Consider the following 18,889-nt stretch of genomic DNA (forward strand, 5'->3'; position numbering starts at 1 on the left):
TACCATAGATAGTAGTATCATCAGCATAAATGTCTATGAATGGTGTAAGGATGTGATTTGGAAGATAATTGATGTAGATCAGAAAGAGAGTTGGGCCCAGGATGGACCCCTGAGGGACTCCAGCATTAATACTGAGAGCTTCTGATTTCTGCCCATCAACCACTACTCTTATGAACCTATCAGAGAGAAATGATTTAATTATTGAGAAAACATTTCCAGGTTCAGTTTTACTCTTAGTTGCACTTTTTTCTGTTGATCTGTTGAATTATGAGTCATCGTAAAATGTAAACAAAATTAAGATTTTAAATCTTCTCAAAGATGTTATTTTCTTTGTTTTTTTTAGTCTTATATTTGGTGATTGCATGTTTCATAACTAGCAGGAAGGCTTGACGTTGCTCAGAATTGAATGGAGATCACCATGTACTTCTTTTCCACTATGCTCATGACACTATAGACTCTTTTGCCTTTTTACTAAGAAGAAAGTCTAGTAATTGTTCTGATGCTATACTTAGTTTGTCTTTATTCAAGGGAAGAGAAATCCTTTTAGATTTAGGCAATTATTTTTGTTGCAATTCAGAGTGCCCCCTTTTAGGGAGCTGGGTTTTCCCTCAATTAAAAACCAACCATGTGTCTCATTTTGCTCATGGGGAAAGACAAGTAAATAGAAACATGATGTTACTTTCTAAATAAGCACCAAAAATTTTTATCAGACATATCTATATATCTATAAAAGTGAATGTGTCTGTCTGTCTGTGTGTCTGTCTGTCTGTGTACATTTCCCTACACAATAACTCTGTCAATTTTTAGTCTATAGACTCGAAATTTGAAATACCGGGTACTGAGATTTGGGAAAATCGATGTGACGGGTGTCAGCCAGAAATTTGGCTGTTAAGGGGTCAAATTTCAACGATTTGACCTTTAAGAACTCTACCAAACTCCTCTGACAATTTTGGGTCTAGACACTTGAAATTTTAGATATAGGTTCCTTGAACCTGGATCTAACTTAATAAAGTGATTTGAGCCCGAAACTATAAATTTTAAGGGGTCATAATAGGGGTCAAAGTTTTAAAAAATTAACCATTTTTTTTTTTGTTTTTTTTGCTTTTTTTGCACAAACACCCGAGCAACGCCGGGCACCCCTGCTAGTTGTAACTAAAATCACTTTTTTATAATAAAGATTTAAAATTGATTTAAAAAAAAAAAAAAAAAATTCTGGTGTCTTTTTATTTAGATTCTTTGGATATTTCTAAAAGTATTTATGAGTACATACGGAGAAAATGTTTTTTCACATTTCGGAGATGGCATGCAGTTGTGAATTCCAAAAGCATTGCAACAAAAAATTCTTTTGTAATTACTTTATGGATTTTTTAATATTGCACTTTTATTGAAATGAACATGTGCAACATATTGCTGAGTACTTTTGCAATAAACACCCATTTATTGCAAGCAAGTGTGAAAAGTATATAACGATAAAAACATTGGAAAATTCCATCAATGAAATTATAGGATCTGCTGAGAATTTTATATCGCACATCAAAAAATAAGATAACTATCCCGGCCTTCTAATTGTGGTCAAATTGTAAAGATATCCTTCTAGATTGAGACAATTTTTGTTTTTGTCATGATTCAGTGTTCTTCTTTTTGAGAAGCTGCATTTTTCCCTTATTAAAAACTGATCTTGTGTTTAACTCTGCACTTGTGGGGAGGCAAATAAATTGGAACCTTTAAAAATATACACTAGAATGCATACCTCTGTCATGGCTCAACTTGTCAAAAACAAAATTAAAATTAAAAATAACGTTTAAGATTAGGATACAAGTTTCCTGTTAATTGGCTATAAATCGTTTTTTAACTTATTTACTTGAAATACCGTTTTCCTCTCTCCGCCCTTCATTTCTCTTTCTATTATTTCTTACCAATTGTAAACCTTTTATTTGACAATTGCCTGCTTTCTTGGCTTTTGAATCAATTAATTTTCTAATAAATGTGAGTTATTCATTGCTAGGAATTTGACTTCAAATGATTTTCAATGTTTTCTTAGTAACAATGTAGACAGGATGGTGGATTATATGGTTTCAGCTGTTCTATAAAACAAGCTTTCCTGTCCCATTTCCTATCAATTGTTTTTTTGGGTTTTTTTTTAAATTGGTCAGTTAATAGATCTGATGTAAATTTGCTATTTAAAAACAAAACGTTCATTTAAACTTTCAAATGTTTATTTTTACTTATGTTTCACGATATATCATTGGTATTGTCACAGGACAAACGCCCACAAAGCTGGCTGTAATGATAATCAAACAATTTACCAAGTAGTTTGATTTGATAAAAAAAGAAAATTACTGCTTATCACCAACTCCTCCAAGTCGGTCACCTGCACAAACAGTTAATTTGCAAAATGGTGAATATGCTGCATTCTGATCTCTTGAACTCCTTATCTTGCGAAACTTCAATTTACAATCAGTAAAAACGAGTTTGTGGACTTTTCTAATGTTTTCCAGGACAAACCTCAAATTTTGGGCAAGTTCAGTATTCACATTTGTGTTGCATGACCACATTTAAAGTCAACATACAACCTCTTAACGATTGTTTCCAATAGAGTAGAGTCTAAATAGCACTTATGAAGTCATTGGCTTTGTTTGAACAATATTTTATCTCCTTTCAGAAAGCAATGCTTTATTAACGTATGAAATTTAGATTTTGCCATTATTTTGAAAATTTGCAACAGCACACTTTCTAATTTATCAACTTTTTTCCCTAAAAAAACCCTGAATCGCACAACTTTTTTTTTTCATAGATTTGATGAAGTGTTCATTTTCAGAATAGCAGAATGTCATTTTCAAACTCCTAGACATTACAGTAAATAACAGTTACTGATCTAATGTTTGATTCGATTTTTGAAAATAATTTTTTTTCATGACTGATTTTTGCAAAATTTAACTATAACAAAATTTTCACTGTTGATTTTCAAATGGGTAAATCCTACAACATTGAATTATTTGCCACGTTTACAACAGTTGATTGCTATAGTATGAAAATTGTTGCCAATTTTTACCTACATTCATAACAATTTAAACTTAAATGTAACTAGTAACTGCTGAACATGTTCAATGAACTTTTTCTTTGAATAAATATTATACTTGAAAATAACCTTATTTATCATAGACCTTAATATGTGAGCAATGAGTTTGACATTTATTTTTTGATATTATCTTGATTTTATGGTTACTGTTAGAATTAGAATTCAACATAACTTTCAAAGTTAATGGGAAGCTATCCTCCAGGTATTACTCCCTCTTTTTGTTGTGGCTCTTTTATTTTACAAAATAGTAAGAAAAATAATTTTGACTATAAATTTACTTTTAATGGTTTTACAAAAATTTTGTGAATGTTTTTCATGAATCCTTACAGAATTTTTTCAAGATAAAATTATATGAAAATATAAACATGCTAAAAAAATCATATGAAGATATATAAAATTATATGAAAATATAAACATGTTAAAAAATCATATGAAGATATATAAAATTATATGAAAATATAAACATGCTAAAAAATCATATGAAGATATATAAAATTATATGAAAATATAAACATGCTAAAAAATTATATGAAGATATATAAAATTATATGAAAATATAAACATGCTAAAAAATTATATGAAGATATATAAAATTATATGAAAATATAAACATGCTAAAAAATTATATGAAGATATATAAAATTATATGAAAATATAAACATGCTAAAAAATCATATGAAGATATATAAAATTATATGAAAATATAAACATGCTAAAAAATTATATGAAGATATATAAAATTATATGAAAATATAAACATGCTAAAAAATCATATGAAGATATATAAAATTATATGAAAATATAAACATGCTAAAAAATCATATGAAGATATAAACATGCTAAAAGGAATATTTCTGAATAGAATTTGATACACATTTAGCACAGAACATCGTGAATGAATGAATAAAAATGTTTCTGAATTTTAGAGATGAGAATTGATCATTTGTATTTGGTTTATTTGGACTACTACTGTTCTCCGAAATATAATAAGCATAGAGACTAATTTTGTGTAAATGGGTCACTTTTCTAGTTTATAACCAATATGTTTTAAAATATTTGTATTGATTGTAAAATCCATCCTGAAGATGCTTTGGGAATGTCTTCAGTGATGTACTGGCTTTATTTATTTATTTTTTTTTTTTCTGTAGTTTTGAAAAAACTCCAAGGATTCAACTACCTAACCTTACTTTGATCAAAAACTATACTCTATACAATAAAATGATGTTGAAATTTGTGCCTAAGAGTAGTAAAAGATAGTGAAATTCAAATCTCCATAACTTGAACATTATTTTCACTATATGATTAGAACATCCAGTGTAACAGCAAACTCTGAACATATACCAGAGAGAACCATGGGAAATAAGACCTACACCATCCACTATGACTATGCAATTCCTATAGCATCATACTTAGAAAATAGAGCTGTTAAAAACCTGATATGGGACAAGATGTCCCTAATATTTTCCTATACATAACCGTTTGTAAATCCATGCCATGTTGAGCATTGATGAAATATATCTTTGAGATGAGAGTTCTCCGGTTTTTTTTTTTAGAATAAGCACATAATTTTGCTTCCATTTAAATCTGTTATTTATTAAAACAAGACTAACTTTACAGCCTAGTCATTTGGCTCCATTGTATTTCTTTCTCTATCTACCTCTTTCTCTTTTCCTGTTGCATTTATTTTTTTACTCTTCCTCTCTTTGCAATTAGCAAATGATTCAGATGTTAGTGGCGTGTGTTGGGGAGGGGAATGAACGGCATGTTTTTTATTTGGTCAAATTGATTTTTAATGTTTTCAAATTTTATTACACATCTTATCTTTAACATTCTTGTTACACAAAAAACTAATTTTAACAAAATGCAACAAAATTAAAACAAATATATCTGTCAATATTTTCAGTATATAAAAATAAATATTGTCGATTTAACACTCTTTGTTAACTGACCTCCTTACTCCCAAAATAAAAAGCAAAACAACAAAATTCTTTTTTTTTTTTTTTTATTAAAGAAAACATTGGAATTTAAAGTGAGCGATCAGTTTCACACAAATTTAATGTAATCCTTAATTTTCAAGCCATTCTAGCATTTTAGGTCAGTTTATCATTAAAAAATTTTTCTATACAAGATAAATTTTGTTGACTTTTTTTTTCTTTTTTTTTTTTGGTGAGGGTCCTTTCTATTCAAATATGTTAGTTATATTTGAGGACAGGGATTGTCACTAAAATTTAGGGTTCATTGTAGGGTTAATGAAGATTTTTAGGGGGTTGGGCTTGCCATTTGAACTTAAGGTTAATGATAAAGTTAAGGGAAGGGTTTAACAGGGTCAGTGGTAGGACAAGTTATTTTATTTATTTTTTTTGTTTGTTTTTTCTTTTCTTTTTTAACAAATTTTTAAGTATAATATCCTTCTGCCAAATAAAATGCACAATTTATCTCCATAGCATTTTTTTCATTTGAAAATGATGTTGCCGAGGTTGTCAACCAACTGTACAATTAGAAAGTAGACACAAGACAAGGAAGGTGACAGCAATGGAAATTATAAAAGGATTCGTTCAACATGTGGACAGGTGTCTAACTAAGTTAAAATCCTTGCAAGGTAGAATGACGTGCTTCAAGTTGTTCTGAGTTGTATAGATAGTATCTGATGCTGGAAACTAGTAGCAGGACATCAGTGGGCACTGGAACGGGTAGCTGGAAACTGCTAGCTAGTTGTCGGTGAGCACTGGAGCTTATGGCTCGAACTGTTGGAGGCTGCTGGAGTTGCTGGAGTCTCTAAAACTTGCAGCAACTAGTGACACGCTATGAGAGGCATCCCAAGAGGCAGACAGAAAGAGTTATTTGTGGTAGTTAGCCCTGAAAAGAACTGTTTAGAGTCAACATAATAGTTTATAGTAGGTAGCCCTAAAAAAAGACTAGCCCTATCAGTGGGGCATCAGAATATATTGACTGCCCCCCCCCCCCCTGCAAGGGTAAAAGCTTCTCAATGGGACCGTCTGTTATCCATGGATGGTGACCTGTGATGCCTTGGGATGAGATCCTTGTGGTTGAGGGTCTTGGAGATTAAAGTTAAGTACTTCCACCTCCCTTTGACCCTTATTTGAGCTAGACTGGTGATCAGAGAGGCCTGATCCGATCAACCGGCAGATCAGGTCAAACTCTAATGTCTACTATCAAATTTACACTAATCCAAAAATTGACGTACAATTGAAGATTAAAAAAAAAAAAAAACTTATCTCCCTCCTAGGAAAAAATAAAATGTTCCAATAACTCAACCAAAGAAGTAGACCTTAGAAGGTGCTGGCTGAGGGTCAATCGACATGTGATGGTCAAAAACTCAGACATAGCTGCAAACAAATATATTTGTTCACATAAATTTTCGAGTGTGTATCAAATATTGTGACAGATGCTTTGGGAACTTTGCATGATTGAGTATACTGCTTAGTGTAGCTTTAACCTGTTAAAGTCATTGGATTTCCTCCTTGACAGGTGCTAATATCAAGCTCCGTGGTGGCTGCAAATGTAGTGAAGTTTCAAAATAAAACTAATGTTCATAAATTCAAACAAAAAACCTAAAAGATCTATTCGATTCAGAAAATGAAACTGAAACAGACACTGAGTTTCCTAAATTCTATGTAATAGAATTTTTAGGCGAAAAACAAATGTCTAAACTATTTCCTTTACTGGTAGAAAAAAAACTATCTAACTATATAAAACCTAAAACTGTAAAGAAAATGAGAAATGGAAATTTACTGGTTGAAATAGAAACAAAAACACAAAGCAATAAAATTGAAATAAATTAAAATATTCCATGACATAAATGTCAAAGTCACTTCCCATAAAAAAAAAAACTCAATCAGTTCAAAGAAATAGTAAGAAGCAGAGTTATCCCTCGCAACACCTGGAGAAGTACTAAATGAAATGAAAAAACAAGGAGTTATTCAATATAAAAGAATTTTCATAAAGAAAACAAATGAAATATTTCCAACAAATACATACATCTTCATTTAATGCACCCAAAATACCACAAAATTTTAAATTAGATATAATATAGAACACATGGGATGTTTCAGATGCTAAAAATTTGGACAAACTTGCGAAAAATGTGCCTTAAAATATGCAAATCATAAAGAGGAGGAACATGAAGAAAAGGAGAAGCAAAAACCACCCAGTCTTTTCCAAATCCTGCGAATGCTGTAAGTAAAAAGAAATATTATAGCATAAAAGAAATATTCCATTCTTAGAAGCAAAAATGATAGTTGAAAGATATATATGGAGAATCAATCCTATGTAAAAGTGGCAGAGAAAGCAAACCTAAACAATCCACACCAAATGGACAAATACAATTAATAAACAGAAAAGTTAATACATTTAGACCAAAATGAATGGAGGAATTAAAAAAAACTTTAAAAGCAATATACCTTCAGTAAACTGAAAAGGTTAAACCAAAGGAAAAAATAAAACCAAAAAAATATTAACTTCATCTCAAACTCAAACCTCTCCTCAAAAAAAAAAAAAATACATTGGAGAATAAAACTACCGAAAACCAAACTTCCAACCAATAAAACATACAAATTATAAACTCAAAAAAAATCGCCAAAGAAGACTGAAACAACTCAACAAAAAAGAGCTAAAAAATAAAAAAAAAAAAGCATGAAGAGATGGAAATAGATAACCCAATCAAACAAATAACCAAAACATCTAAAGCTGAAAAATATCACCAATCCTTGGAAAAGCAAGAAAAACCAAATCGAAATAAAACGGATCATATTCCAAAACTAGAAATACAAATAAGTCCGTAAAAAAAAAAAAAAAAGGTTGTAGAAACAAACAGAAATGCATTAACAGAATATAATGTAAGAAACAGATATACCTACTCAAAATCATCAAACTTCACTAAAACAAACTAAAGATATCACATAAAAAAAGAGTGTAAAAATAACCATTTACCTCTTTAGTTAAAAAGGATAACAAAAAACAAAGAAAGCACAAACCTCTTGAAAGGCTAACTACAATAAATTACTAATAGATGAACTAAACCCATCTATAATCCCCAAGAAACATTAAAAAACACACACACAAAAAAAGACAAAATCAATACGAAAAAGTTTGAATGTTATGATTTCATACACAAAACCAGACAAAAGACTTCAGGTTGAACATTTATATTAGTTAAGGCATCCCCCAAAGAAAAGTCAACATTAACACAAACCTACAAGCAGGAACAATATCAGCAACACTTTATAAAACTATTACCTTTGACTCAATTTATATCCCATCCCAGGGTTAATAAAATAAAAGAAAAAATGAACAAACTAATTGAACAATTTCCTAAACCACTAATTCTAACAGGAGACTTCAACAGCCACAACATGGGGATGAAAACAAAACTGATAAAAGAAATTATGGGAAAAAAATCATAAACAACAATCTATGCTTTCTCAACTCAAAATCCCAAACACACCTGAACCCAACCTCTGGATCGTACTCGGCTATCAACCCGACTTTATATGACCCCCTTTACTCTCCTTTTGCTTGTAAAGTTTATGAAGATACAAATGAAAGTGACCATTTTCCCCATTATAATTGAGAGTATCCAATCTTTGGAAGGAGAGATTAAAAGAGGGAAATTAAGAAGAGCAAATTGGGAAGAATTCAAAAATTTAACTTTCTAAACACCTCACCTAAATGAAAATATTCAAAAAGCTGAAGACTTTTCTAACAAGTTAATTACAATAGCAGTAAAATGTATCCCTTTTAAAATTATTCCATACAAAAGAAACAAACCATGTTTCAGTAAAGAATGTCAAGAGGCCATTAAGCAACGACGTAAATCACTAAGAAAATTCCAGACAGAACCCACAAAACAAAACCTGATCAACTTCAAATACCATAAAGTACTAGCTTGAAAAACTATCAAAGAAGCCAAAAGAAACTCCTGGCAAAAGCATGTCAGCGAATTAAACTTCTCAAATGAGAAATCAGTATGGAACATGCTAAGAAGCATGTCTGGGAGGGGGGGGGGGCAAATCTCATCAAACCCCTATTAGTAAATCTATATAATTATAAAACTCAAATAATCTAACGGGTGTTGTAATCCAACATCTGGTTTACAACTTCGGTTGCGCATGCGTACAAAATAATCAACGTGACAATAAAACATTATTTTACTGCATACGTTTTCAGTGTCCTAATTTTTTTCTTTTTTTTTTTTTTTTACGTTTCAATTATCCAAATAAACAATTAATACTTTCTACTTTTTTCTTTTTTTTTTTTTTTACATCGTTCATTTCCATATTACATTTAAGTTATTTTAATGCAATTTTCTTACAAATGTTTTTTTAATTTGTGTTACAAATAAATGATCAACGCAACAATAAAACGTCTTGTTTTACTGCGTACATTTTCAGCATCCCAATTGTTTTTCTTGTTTACATTAAAAGATATATCAAAATTTGAATTTAACTTGAGTATTATGGTATCTGTTCAGTGCACATTTACTTATAAGTATGGCAAACCACTTATAATTCAATGGCTGTAAGTTTTTTTTTTTTCAAAAATAAACAATTATAAATAGAATTACTCATAAAAATCTTATCTATATTCTTTTTTCATTTTAATATACTTTCATAGAAATGTTTCTGCTATGTCACAAAAAACTTTTCTTTACGTCACAAGTGTCGCGCTCATACATTAATTCCATAGCTAATATAACATACTGACCCAACGGGTCACTGGTAATCTCGTAATACATTAACAACAGAAAAAAACATAGTAGATGCACTAGCAAAACAATTTGCTGAGAAATCAAATCAATCCAAAATTTAAAAAATAAAACAAAATGCAGAAAATAATTTTATCCTCCAACAACTCTGAAGTTTACAACAAACCATCACCCTTAATAGAGCTATGCAAATAATAAAACTGTAAATCTTCAGCATTTTATGAATTTTATTAGTATTTTTCACTGCAAATTGGAATCGTTTTCAAAGCACACATAACGGTGGTTTTCTTTTTTTTAACAGGGTTTTGTAATTTTTTTAACACTTTCCTTATTTCGATGTTTTTTTTTTATCAGGTTTTAAAAGAAAGTTTTAACATTTAAACAGGGTTAAAAGATTTTTATTTGGCATAATGTTTTTATTTCAAGGGTTACATAATGTGATTTTTTTTTTTTCTTTAATCATTTTTATCACGGTTATTTTGCTTAAAACAAATTCTACTTTTTTAAAAGTGAATTATTTTCACTTTGTTTTTGTTGCAACACACCATAACGAGAAATCTTTCTAGACTGTGTTCGCTTAAACTGATTTTCACATACTTTTTCTGCACGATTCCATTTTCCTGTTTTATCCATTCTTTTATTTTTAAGTTAGCAGCTGTGTCCAAACACAACTTCATCTCCACCCGAGCAACGCCGGGTACCCATGCTAGTACTATATGAAAATCAAACATTTTCAAAACAAAATATAAAGAGCTATTTGAAAAACGCTAAAACCATTTGGACTAAAAATAGAATTTACGGTTAAAAAAATTGCAATCCCCATTTCAAACATACACAACCATATTATCTCAAATGTTCCCGCACGGAAAATTAAAAAAACAAATGTAAATCTTGATTTAAAAGTATTTCCTTAAAGCAGAAATCCACCCAAGCACCTATCAAGATGAAATTCACAACATCCTCTTACTTTATCCAAAATACCACCTCATATATACAGATAGATCCAAGGACAATGAAAAGACAGCTTGCACAGCAGTATCTAACATAAAAACCTTAAAGGCTCTACCAGCTGAAAACCCAATCTTTACAGTAAATGCGTATGCAATAAAACTAGCACTTGACTTGGTGTATCAGAATTTTGGGGGAATTTTTGACACCCTTACCACAAAACTGCGAATAAAATATAAAAAAAACTTGTAATTTCTTTTAAAAGTGGGTTGTTTATTTTCTTTATGGAATATACTTCCAAAATAAACTATTAAAGTTGTTTTTTTTTTTTTTTTTAAATAATAGAAATATTTTTTATTTTTTAAAAAAGTGTTTACAAAGTGCCGGCGTGTCTTCATGCAGCCATTTTTTTTTTTTTTTTTTTTTTTTTTTTTTTAAATTAATTGAATTTTACAAGATAATTTTTTTTCAATTTTTAAACTTTAAAAATCTATCAATATTTTTCTATTGGTTAAACTTTTACGATATTTTCAGGGTCAATGTGAAATTTTATGCTCTTTCCAATAAATCGAATATAATATTTTAGATAAACTTTTCTTTTTTTTTTTTTTAAATTCACACCCCCCATTTTGAAATGTCTTATTAAAATTTTAATAATTAATTGGCCCAAAGTTTTATATATCATAAATTGAAGATAAAAGATCAATAAATAATATATTCCAATTTAAAACAAGTGTTTTTTAGAAATTTACATGTAAAGTCCAAAGTTTAAAACCTTTATTTTTAAAAAACACTTTTTTTTTTTTTTTTTTTTTTTTTTAGTGAAACCTTCTAATCTTAAATTGCACAGAAAGTTTCATTTTATTACGAAAATTATTTCTATTTCATTCAATTTTTTTGTTTTTTCTTAAGATATTAAAAAAAAAATTCACTCATAAAGTGGTAATTAAATATATTCAATCAAAAACTCGTGTATTTCTTTGAGAAAAGAAAAAATTCATCAACTGTTTTTTTTTTTTTTTTTTTTTTTTTTAATTTTTTAAGACAAAAAAATTATAAGTAAAATGTGACTAGTTTTCAGTTATAGAGGCACAAATTTCTTTACACGCAAGGCTAGACGGGATAACGCGAACGTGTGGTTTTTACTGCTTCTGTCCATCCGTAGTTCAAACAGCGACTTCCGGTTTTCGATGACGGCATAAAAATGTTGCGATATCGCGCTTTTTTTCAAAACAGTCATTTAAAAAATTCTTTTATTTAAAAAATAAATGGAATTTAAAATATAAATGGAATTTAAAATATAAATATGGATAAATTATGAACAATGAAGAATGGAACTAAACATCCAATAGTATTTTTTTATAGGTAAGTGATGTTTTTCAAATTTCTATTGTTTTTTTTTTGTTTTTTTTCTTTTTTAATTTATAACAAAAGAAAGTAAAATTTCGTTGATTTTCTTTAAATCTTTTTTAAAGAAAACCGATTTTAAAAAACAAATAGTGCATAATTTGCTATTAAACCTGTTATTTTTTTTAAATTTGGTCTTTGCTCCTTTAATTCAAAAAAAAAAAAATTAGGATTTGAATTACATTTTTCAAGTAGTTATAAGCTTGTAAAAATAGGAGGTCGAATTTTTCAATTTTATTTTTATTTTTTTCACGCATTCTTGAGATTGGTTTCTGTCACACCTGGCACTTGACATTATCTCAAACAGTAATTACCAAAAATTCATCATACTTTCAGATTCAGTATCTGTATTAACATCATTGAAAAATAAAAAAAAAATTCAAAAATTCCCTCATCGTAAAACTTCTATACAAACTAAACAGTATATCCAACAATAAAGATTTCTTCTTTGCTGGACCCCTAGCCACATAGGAGAAAAGGGCTATGAAAGAGATGACCTCAAATTAACACTTTTATCCTGCTCGACAGAATTACAACCAAGATGTAGCACATGCCAAACACCTATCAGTCTTTCACATTTTTATGGGATGTGAAATACTACAGAACCTTGGAAAATCTTTCTTCAACATTAATTATATGAAAAATATCTTTACATTCCTGAAAGAATGAAATAAAAATGTATAGGAATATCTGAATCAAGAAAAATAATGAATCCAATTAAAAACACAACTGACCTTAAATAACCCATAAAGGTTGATAGGTAAAAAAAAAATTTTTTTAAACTTATTTTGCATAAAAGTAATTTTTGTAACCTCATAAAGAATAAATAGTAACTTTTTGGCAATTATCATTCACATATGACTACCATTTTTCAAATTGTGTGTGTGCGTGCGTGCGTGTTTTTTATATATATATATATATATATATATATATATATTAGTAATCATGAAGTGAGTGTTTCTCACTTTTGTTGCAAGACAAGATAGATCTGTACTCAACATCCGTGTGTGGGGGGGGGGGGTCGCCTTTTGGTTACAATTTAATTTCGCATTTTAAACATCAGTTTAACATTAAAATCAGTTGTGATAGAAGATTGCACTCTGCACTATTTAAAAGGGGGTGGATACACACTGCTAGCTTACGTATGTTAGGACAAACCAAATTTAAGTACATGGTCCCTACCTAAGTATGGTGCAAGCCAATTCAAAGTTTTCAGACCCCATCCCAGTTAGCAAAGTTTCTTAGCCATTGGTACAAGTGACTCCTACCCTATCTTATTTTTTTTTTTCCCTCGATATTAGAGATCCTCTGAGATATCCACACCTCATTTTTATTTTTTCCGTACTCCATCCCCTCAAAATGGTATCTATCTTGAAGAACATCACACAATCCATGCCCATGAATCACATCCAGTTCTTTTCTTTTTATCCCCCAATAATCCTTTTCTTCTCCTCACTTTGAAACTATCTTGCTTTGAAACAACCCAAAAAACAGTGAGTAGATAATGAAAGTAGTTTAGAGAATAAACCAAGAGGATGACAGCTGACCACCACATTCCATCTTACTCAACCCAATTTTGATCTTGTGCTACGTTTTATTTTATATAGAAAATTATTACATTGAACTTTGTAAATTAAAGATAAATAAAATCATGAAATGACAAATGAGCACTGTCCAGTTTTAATAGTTATGTGCATATTGAAAGTCATCCTCTTTTCAATTGACTAGCCTTAATTTAACTCTTCCCCACTTCCGGTTTGACGATTAGACACAACGGTAAAGATGTCACATCTTTTTCACATTCTTTTCTTTCTTTGCATAACGAGCCTGCCTACAATCACTTTTTTTTCTTTGCTCAACACACACTTCCAAACACCCGGGCAATGCCGGGCTAGTCCCTTATAATGGTTACTCAATAACTTTAGTAACAAACAGCACGCACATAAATCGATTCATAGTATTGTAATTTCTAGAACAGATTTATTTGTTGTTAGAAAACCAAATTTAACTTTTTCTATAGAAATCCTACTCAGTTTTTTCTTAATATGTTATATGTGTTAAAGGTATTCAGAAATGTTTACACTTCACCACTCTTCCACTCATATGCACTCGAAACACATTTTGTGTAAAACAAATACTTACATAATTAAGTTATTTCAATCTTGCAGTTGTACATTAAATACACTATACTTTTATACAAATAAGATATACCCCCTCTCCCTACACATTTTCTTTTCATAGTTTACTAGCGGGGGGTACCCGGCGTGGCCCAGGTGTTTGTAGGTGTGTGTGTGTGTGTTGGGGAGGGGGGGGTGATCAAAACAACCTTGTTTTAAAAAAAAAAAAAAAAAAAAAAAAAAACCCCCGTTGGCTGAGTGTTTGGAGGTGTAAAAGAAAAAGAAAGGTTTAGTAGAAAAGTGGGCTTGAGCCCCGAACCTTTGACGTGGAGGTGGAAACGAAATGGAAAAAAACTCTGGGACCTAACCATCTCGGCCACGAGAGAACAAGAATGAAAAGCATCTTAATTTAACGTTTATAAAATGAAATTAACAGGTACGAGAAACTTAAGTCACGTGATGTTTAACCTTGAAACAGGACGCGGCTGCAAGCCAGTTTTCGCCTGTTTTATACAGAAAAGCGAAAGAAACACACGCCAATCGAAATATCTGGAAAATATAGCATGTGAAAGTTGGGAAAATTAAATACACGCGATCCTCATTCTTAAGTCGTAGATATTATCATTTAGACGTGATATAAAAAGTTTTAAGAAGTGAGCTGAGCGATAAGGCCGACGGAAAAAGCCTTTTGCAGACATACACAAAAAATGAACATACATACATACACACATTTTCGCTTTTATATATATATAGATAGATAATTTAGTTTGTTAATCTCGCTTAGCACTTAGCAGAATTACCAAATAAAATTTTTTGGCTTATTTATCTGAAGTCCTTCGAATTAAGCCAATTATAAGTTCCTGCATTTTTGTATCTTTATATTTTGTAAATATTTCTTTTGAATTTAACCATGACTGTATATCTTATCCCTATTTTACATATTTTTATTTATTCTATCCTAGCATTTTATCTGTAATATTATGCATACTTATGGCCCTGTGTTAGGAAGGAAAAATGTCTGCTTAACTGGGATATAAATATCTGTTCTCATGGGAATTGGTTTCAATAGAAGTTGCTTGGTTTTATAGTATATATTTTTTCTGAAAACAAAACCTTTTTTTTTTTTTTTTTTTTAGAACAGCATGGATAAAAAAAATTTTTTGAATTGGAATATAAATTTTGGTTGTTCATCTGTGCATGAAACAGTTTATCAAAATACAGCAATTACTTTTTGGATTTGGAAAAAATGTGAATAAAAACTTGGTTATTGTAATTTAGTATAATATTCTTTTTTTATTTATGCCTCTATATTTATATGTATATATCTATAAGTAAATTAAAGATTTAACAAGCAAAGTCACATAGTGCTTAAACTTATTAAAGTGGTATAGTTTAGACCCACAGCTCTTGAAATGTTTTTTATATATTTTTTATAGGGAATATTGAGCTAAAGCAATTTTTTTATAACTGATTTATTAAGCTGATAATAGTCTTTGTTTTGTGAAGAGGTTTTTAGCCAGTCTGACTCATAAGAATGAAAGGAGTTATTTTTTATTTTTTTTTTTTAAATATCCAAACAATTCAGTCGGAATATTTTAAGATTTTAAGAGTCGGATATTTCCATTATATTTTTTTTATTCTTCAACCTAGATATTGAGTTCTCAAAATTATCAAATTCAATTCTTAGAATCTATATAATCTTAATATCAAAAGTAATTTTTAGGGAGGTGGTATTTTCTTCCCATTAGAGTTCAAATTCATTATTTAAAGCAAATTGGTGACGAAATAAAAATTTGAATATATTCTGGTCTGAGATTTTCTATAAAAGTAAATTTTAATTTTTATATGTATCAACAAAAATATTTTATCCATTAATTCCCTCAAAACAAAGCATTTTTATATCTAAAAATCAAAAATATCTTGTAGGTCAACATATTGTTTTTGCCTTTTGTTATTGAAAGATTTTCTTTCAAGAATGTTGGAAATGCAAATTTAAAGTGAAACATTTTTGTTTGTATTTTTTTTTTAAATTGCATGATTGTAGGATTATTTTGTTTGAAAATGAGTGGTATTTAGTTTTTGTATACAACTGGAATTTCATTTGTAAAAGTCTCGTTTATCTGAATTATATTTTTACAATGTATTTGTCAGTGAAAATTATTTTTATATAGATTTTAATATTTAGATAAACAAAGTTTAACAGTTCAGCAATGTATGTTTGTCTAAATATGAGCATTTTTTCTTGTAAATTTATATATACATTTTTTAATAATTTTATAACTACAGACACTAGTGTCTCCTGCTTATGCAATCATCAGTGTAGGAAATGATTACTGCTGGTTAGGCACTTCGAATCCAATCTACAAAGCAACACTCTACTTTGCAGGCTAGTGTCTTTTCTTCAAGGACACCGGCAACTAACATGTAAATAAAACATATCAGCGGACGTTAACCAATGTTATGTTTCTGTTTGAATTTAAGAATTTTGTAAATTATGATTTAGAATGTTTTGTATTTTCACAAAACATATTTAGCATGAGTTTCAGAAATACTTTATTGTGGTTATCATATTGGTATTATAATAAATATTCAGGTCTTTGACCGAAAAGAAAATATTGTACACTAAAAATGTTGTAAATTGATCTTGCCATTTTATTTTTATAAAGAAAACCAAATTTTATGACTAAACGACGTGCAACTATATTGCAAGTCCAGGGGATCAAAGGGGGTAAATCTAAATAATTCAAATTTCAGATTTTAGAAAACCATTCTTAAGACGGAAAGCTGGTATTGGAAAAAATCAAATTTGCTTAAAACTGATTTTCTTTATAAAAATAAAACCTTTTTATAATAAAGTGGAGGGGTCTGGACAAGAGCCAGTATTTGTAATGCTTTCTTGATATTATACATCTACTTTTGGAATTATGTAGGTACTAGGGTAATCCACTATCAAAAACGATGGGAGGATATGTTTTGTCTGCGTTTGTACTTAAATTTAGGATGAAATCAATAATTTAATTTTTTTGTGTATATAAATTATTTCTGATGACCTAAAGAAAAAAATAAAACTCAAACTGTTGACTTTTAGAATAAAAGATTTCTCTGAATTTTTTTTTAATGGAAGGGGGTTGTCTGACTTGTAATTTGCTTTTTCGCTTTCCCTCAACTCTAGAAATTATTTTGTCTGGCAAATTTTTAACTTGCTAATTTTTTTGTGGTGAGATGGAAGCACGTGCATTTCTAATTATTATTATTATTATTATTATGATTGAGTGGAAGATAAGCCAAATTAAATTAGAACAAGGCAAATTTCTTGTGGATTAAACCTGTAAATTTTGGTTTTTATCTGAAATGTTCTTTATCTCTCGCTAATTTTCTCATAGTGTGCCATAATGGGAAAAATTTCATATCTTGGCTAAAAATTATTGCCTGAGAATGGTTGAGTGATTTTCATTTAATTTAATAATGAAAAATAATTTTCAAAGATCTGGTGCTGAATTTCTTGGTATATTTGACAATATCAGTTTTCACTATAACATGTCTCAAAAATTGTCTGCAAGTGGTTTGGTACTTGTTAGGTATTGAAAAAGAAATAAGATTTATAATTTATGGGTATCTATATAAACTGTAAATATTTTGCAAAATTTAGTATTTTTCATTGGAATTTAGTTATTTCATAGACATTTGATAGTGAATTTCATCAGAATCAAATTCTGGTAAACTATTTTAAAATAACTAAACATCAAACTTTAACAGGGTTCGTAAAGACTTGAAAAGTCCTTATTTCTATTATTACCTTGAAAATGTGGAAAATGTCTTGAAAAGGTCTTGAAAATTGTATTCTTTATGCCCAGTAAAAATTTGTCGAAATATAAAAAATAAAATTGAAATACTATTTAAATGAATTTTTAAGTATTAAAAAAAAAATACTATTAAAATGTTTTTCTAAATATTGAAAATAAAATTGAAATGTATTAGTCTGAAATTGCGTTGTATTATTGTGGATACAGAAGTTACACCCCTTTATCATGAAACTGTCTGATGTTTTCCATATAATAACGTATAGTCTTGCGATAAAGGGATGTTATTCTTGTATCCACGATACCAGAAATTCAAAATCTAAAAGTAAAACAAATACAATGTAGACCAATCTACAATGGGGGGAAAACAACAGCATTTAATTGTGCTTGGTTGGTCAAATATAAGTTGGTCAGGAAATGTAAATATGCTTGTTGATAGGCATGTTGTTATGTATGTAAATTTTGAGCAAAATTGAAGTGCCTTGAAATCACTGTACATGGCTGGCACTAAAGACAATGAGTAAATAGTTGACTAGTTTGTTGCGCATTAGAGAACTTCATGTAAATAACTGTGAGATCTTTGAAACCACTTCATGAAATGAAGAGATAATTGACATCAGGAAAAGGAATTTTCATTTAAGTTCTTTGGTTTATTATATCATTGTTTATATATTGAAGTTTGGATTTGTTTTACAATCCATAGCAATTCGAAAAAGTGATAAAAAATCAAATATGCGACAAATGTTACCATAGCAAATAAGTTACTTTGCAATCTACTTGCATTATTTTTTTATTATTTTATTTTTTTTTATGT

At 29.3% G+C, this 18,889-nt stretch overlaps 1 protein-coding gene across 14 annotated transcripts in view; it reads left to right on the forward strand.

The window, feature by feature from the left end:
* LOC145291289 (CCR4-NOT transcription complex subunit 2-like) overlaps positions 1-18,889 on the forward strand; it is a 124,724-nt gene that overhangs the window by 22,932 nt on the left and 82,903 nt on the right. Inside the window, exon 1 of one of the 14 annotated variants that reach the window (XM_080136945.1) lies at positions 2,485-2,517. The exons of the other annotated variants lie outside the window; for them this stretch is intronic. The gene's annotated coding sequence lies outside the window, so the exon portion shown is untranslated. Of the gene's footprint in view, positions 1-2,484; positions 2,518-18,889 lie in introns of those variants that run through there. 14 annotated transcript variants of the gene reach the window in all.

The sequence above is a fragment of the Euprymna scolopes genome, chromosome 12 (genome assembly GCF_053919585.1).
Source record: "Euprymna scolopes isolate OS-2025 chromosome 12, ASM5391958v1, whole genome shotgun sequence".
NCBI classification, from domain to species: Eukaryota; Metazoa; Mollusca; class Cephalopoda; order Sepiida; family Sepiolidae; genus Euprymna; species Euprymna scolopes.